General features: G+C 32.1%; 1 non-coding gene across 1 annotated transcript; it reads right to left on the reverse strand.

The window, feature by feature from the left end:
- Positions 1-1,569: 1,569 nt before the first annotated feature.
- Trnal-aag (transfer RNA leucine (anticodon AAG)) lies at positions 1,570-1,651 on the reverse strand. The gene has a single exon. It is a non-coding gene; the product is annotated as a tRNA-Leu (tRNA).
- Positions 1,652-5,574: the final 3,923 nt, after the last annotated feature.

The following is a 5,574-nucleotide window of genomic DNA, read 5'->3' on the forward strand; positions in this document are numbered from 1 at the left end:
CAATTTTGAGATTTCTTTCCAAACTGTTTTGTCGAACTTAAAAGTATATTGAAGCGTAGTTATATGCTTAACAGTTAATTAGAAAATTACAAAAACGTGTAAATTAAAAATCCCCATGTTATTCTTAGGGAGAATAAATAAACTGTTGTAAGTTTGCTTGTAGGAATATATATTAGGCTGAATGAAATTTGGAAAATTTGTTAATGTTATACTTAGCTATCAATATACAAAAAAACTTTATTGTCTTCCTTGTAGCAGCAAACTTGAGTACTGTACTCATTAAAATTAATGTTATATAAATAAGAAATAAACATTACAATTCGAAGGGAATCTTTTAGTATAAATCCAGCTAGGTAAATAGAAAATTGGCTTAGTCTGCAGGTTTGCTGTAGCGGGGGTATTAATTCCATAGACATTGTCATTGTCATCGAGATTTCAAACCATACACACCAATGTTAAACATATGTTTGTTGAAACATTTGTTTGGTCGAACTATACAGTTATATGTTGTGTAACTTGTTGATGAACAGGTGCTTGCTCTATGTCAATTTTTTTTCTTCAAAGTGTTACTTATTGTTCTTAAAATGAACGGATTGTAAAATAAATTCTGATAAAAAATGCTGTATAATGTATTATTGTAATAATAACATATTTGTTATACTCATAAAAACCTAATATTCTTATATTGAATACAAAATTCTACGTTTTCACTTCGATAACCACGCCATAGAAATGATGAGGCAATACTTTAAATTCCTGCAAGATACAACAATTTGTAATCTGTCTAATAAATAATAATAATAGTAGCAGTGCGATTGGGAAAATAGCTCAGTATACAATTTTGTTTTGAAGGACGTTGTTATCCGACTAAGTTTGAAAAAAGTGAGAGAGTTTTTCAAAATGCTTGGATGGTTTAGGAGACGTCGCTATTACGACGACTATGCTGATTATGGTATTGTTTTGCATATACTTACAAATAATTTTATAACACGAAATTAAATTTAGATTAAAATATAGCACGATACAACATCAAAAAGAGATTATTAAGTTATTTATATTTTAGGCATGTTATAAGAAGTTAAAAATATTATAAGACAATAATATGTTGAAATTGTAAACTTGAAACATTTTTATCACAGAAAACATACTACTATAACCTACTATAAGGTTATAGTAGTATGTTTTCTGTGTTTTTTTTATCTGGAAGGTTATAGCATACTTCTCAAACTCAAGTGCAACATTTAAACATAAACTAGGATTGTAACTTAAAACGTGGACGTGAAAAGAGAGTTTATATTTTGAAGTAATATATAAACGATATAAAATAGTGTGCGAAATCACGTAATGCATTCATATATCAATATTTAAGGATTTTATTTTTTTTTTTCATATATAAATTACATAATTATGAAGGTTTTAACAACGCTGATTCAAAATTAACATAGGTCTACTGTGCTTCCATTGTTAGAAAAAGGTATTAAAAATTTTAAAATGTCATGCGTGAACTTAAGAAATGGAAAAAGGGACAGTCTCGTGAAACCGTATTCATTTGTACCATCCAAAAGTTTCTGGCAGCGGTGGGATTCGAACCCACGCCTCCGAAGAGACTGGTGCCTTAAACCAGCGCCTTAGACCGCTCGGCCACGCTACCACTATGTCGAATAGAAACTGTTGTCACCCCACGGTATTTTGGAATATGTTTTTCGTAAACACAATTTGCTTGAACATGAAATTGTAAATAAAAATAAAATCTTTTACCGCGGGTAATGGTTTTATAACATAGAATGTACTCATCGACCAAACAAATAAATGGAATAAATAAACATATAGTTCATGACATGTCTTTCTAATAATTATTTTTCTTGCAGTCATTGTGTATAGTTTGAAAAATCAGAGTAATTGCATTTATGTTAGTTCTAAAATTATATGTTAAAGTGCATGTCTTTTATTAGTATACGAATGTTTCCCTGCAGTTGTTAGGAAAAAGCGGATATTTGTACGGTGATACAAAATTTCTGCACCCTTCTTTTTCGCGTTTACCGCACTCGAGATATTCAACCCAAAATTAAATAAAACATTAAGCACGCAAGTTCGGCAAATACACTTGTAATGTTTCGATTCCTTCTAACCTTTGTTAAGGAATCTTGTATTTGCTAATGCGATAGAAATGAATAAAAAGACGACGGAATAACCAATGAACTGTACCCTAACGCTGTGGCAAAACTGTTGTTGGATAGACTGTACCTATAACATCTTCAGGGTAGTGAACCTTTCTAGTTGTGGAACGCGAGGCTTTGGTCCCCACGGAACCGGGTTCAAATCTTGCCAATCACCAACGAATTTTAGCAATACAGTATAATGCCACGAACATCTAAGCCTGAAGTAATGTGTTAAAACGGTCCCAGGCTAAATCCTAGCGTTATAGGATATGAAGGTACGACATATATTGAATTGACACACCCCTGATTCACAGATGATGACCTATACTACGATGACCTTGATGACTATGACCTGGACCGCCCCCGTCGCCGACCTAGGTGTCGTCACCAACGCCAAGGATCCACCTGGGGATCCATAATCTCCATCATTCTCCTCTTCCTTATGTTTCCCTTCTCCCTCTTCTCCTCGCCATTTTCCTTCTTCACCCCAGGAATATCGTTCATGGTAAGTGATTTTAGTAGGATTCTACTATTGGAGTAATATGCGTCATGGCGTAAGATTTGACCCAACCTATTTTCTTGGGTTTTACAAATAGGCTTGTATAAAGTACGGGCAAATTTAAGTGATAACAACGTCCTATCTCATGCATTAGACATTCATTGTAGGGATCCTAATTAGCGATTTAACAATTAAAATTTTAAAATTTAGATGAAAATAATTAGTTTTTAATTAACACGATCATGCAATAAGCGTCGTTACAAATTGTGGTAAATACAAGCTATTAAACTTACCTTAATTTCATTTTTCTACACATAAGTATATATTCCTTAGATTTCAAACTATATTGGAACTATCAATCATTTTAGACTCTAGATTGTTATATAAATAAGGATCACTAAGACAGACCTCATCATATCTTTATTTAACAAACACATGACTATACTAAACAATTATTAAATGCATATACATTATGTAGTTCTCACTGGAAATTAAGGAACGCGGCAGCGTTCCGCCCCGCCAAGTCCCCCAGCGGTACACAGCTGCTGCAGTGTATATATACATGACGTGACAAAGTGGCTTTTTTACTCGTCTATACCTCTAAAGAAACAAAAGCTATTAAAATAATTATTCATCTACTGGATAGGGGCACTCATTTTCAACAAAATAAAAAAAATAATTTAAAAAACGGTTGTGTTTGAGCCAGAAACACTAGTTTGGAAATTCACAAATTTTCCGTGTTCTCCTTCTTCTCCTTGAATGTTGACGGACCTACAGCCCAAACCACTGGCTCAATTTTAATGTTTTTTATGTTGTTTGAAAGCCCTTAACTTATAGATGTGCCTTTTGAGGGTCTCAAGTCGGTGCGTTGACCCATAAACCCTTGGCAAGCTCAAAGTACGATTTTGGCCCATTTAAATAACATGGGATTAAAATAAAAACAAAAGAAGGACCAGCTGCGATTAAATCTCATTTAATTTAAATGATAGAGAAATTCATAGGAACAGCTGAAAATTATTTTAAAACTTGTATAAAGTATTTTTTTCAGGTAGGCTATACCGAATGATTTGAACTACTTACTATATAAAATTACTTAGAGCAGTGATATTCCCCGATACTTTCCATTGAAAAATGCAGTGTACCGATTGGTACACTGGTACAGCAGCTCGTCATTTTTAACAGTTTAATACTACTTATTAAAACATATGAAACCTAGGAACTTGAAACTTAGTACTAGTACTAAGGTTTGTTTTATGTTTTGATGCACTAAAACAAATAAAACAATCGGGAAAATCACTCTACGTATGTTAAACAAGCAATTAAAAAGTGATATGTAAATTTAGGATAGATGAGTTTTTCAATATTTGTTTTGTTTATGCTATTTCTAACAAACTTAATCTGTTTGATTACATTTTTACTTCTCTAATAAGGGCTCAATTTACACTAGTCTTTAGATATACGGGTTTAATTATCAGAACACTTATGTAACACCAACGCATTTTATGTTGTTCAAGATGACCATTGATGAAATTTGAAACTGAGTTTAAGCCTAGGGAGTTTGTTAAATATAGTAATTTTGGTACGTGTGTCAAAAAGTTTTTAATCGGTTTAAAGCAGATAAGACCAAAAATGTAGAATTTAGTTATACACTAACAATATTATTGAAATTAAATGAGATGTAGTTGTGCCGTGGTCTATATATCAGAGAAAGGAGGATTTTTATTTTAACTGTTAATTTTCTACAAAAATAAATCAAATCTAACAAAAAACCACTAAGTGGTAACACTTTCCTCGCCAAGTCAGCAATCCAAAAAAGATAATAAATCATTACTTTTTCCGCCAAGAAAAACAATGTAATGTATGTTTTGGCAACTTGGCGGCAGACTTTTGCTCGATCACTTTAAAAAATACCATAAAACTAGTTTCATTGAGCAAGCTCTCCCATTAGTACATTGCTAGGTGAGAGCTCTTATTTTACAAAATTTGACCTTATTTGTGCCACATTTCATAAACTCGTAAATAATAGTGATGGTTTACAATTTACTGATTACCTCGAAATTATTATACTTAGTTGGAACCTCGAAATTATTATACTTAGTTGGACTAATTAATTAGAGAAGCTGATTTGTGAAATTATCCACGAACGTAACTTCAATGAACAAAATCAAGCAAAAGTCTGCCGCCAAGTTGCCAAAACATACATTACATTGTTTTTCTTGGCGGAAAAAGTAATGATTTATTATCTTTTTTGGATTGCTGACTTGGCGGGGAAAGTGTTACCACTTAGTGGTTTTTTGTTAGATTTAATTTTTAATGGGTAAGCTATATTTTCTTAGAAATTGATGAGGACAATTTCCATCATGAGTAGTAAAAACAAAATTTTCACGACGTCCTCAGGGGACAAAATATATAACAAGATTAGAAAAGAAACCCAGCTTCGGCTGGAAAATACTATTAAAAACCACATATATAACTGTATTGTAGTAAACAAATCCACATGGAAAATTTTCCCATGCTTTGTGTAATGTGAAAGTTGTGTTATAACTAACCGTCCCAGCGAATTTCCAGAATTTCCAGAATTTATTAAATATTTTATTTTTAACCAAGCAGAAAGAATGTTTTGTAACCGAATAACTCTTGTAATCAAAACAAAATAAAAATACCCCCGCCGCAGCAAACCTGCCGACTAAGCGAATTTCCATTTGTCTGAATTGATTTTCAGTTAAATATATTTTAATAACATTAGGTTTAACGAGTACCTAGGTTTGCTGCTACATGGAAACTAATAAAGTGTGTTTTTGAGTAAAATATTGATAGCTTAGTACAAAATAAATAAATTTGCCAAGTTTGATCAAAATATATTCATAAACAAGCAAACTACAACATTTGACAATATTCTCCATAAGAATAACATAG

This window comes from Macrosteles quadrilineatus, unplaced genomic scaffold, assembly GCF_028750875.1.
Source record: "Macrosteles quadrilineatus isolate MER2022 unplaced genomic scaffold, UCM_ALF_1.0 Scaffold_1__1_contigs__length_201487025, whole genome shotgun sequence".
Taxonomy (NCBI): domain Eukaryota; kingdom Metazoa; phylum Arthropoda; class Insecta; order Hemiptera; family Cicadellidae; genus Macrosteles; species Macrosteles quadrilineatus.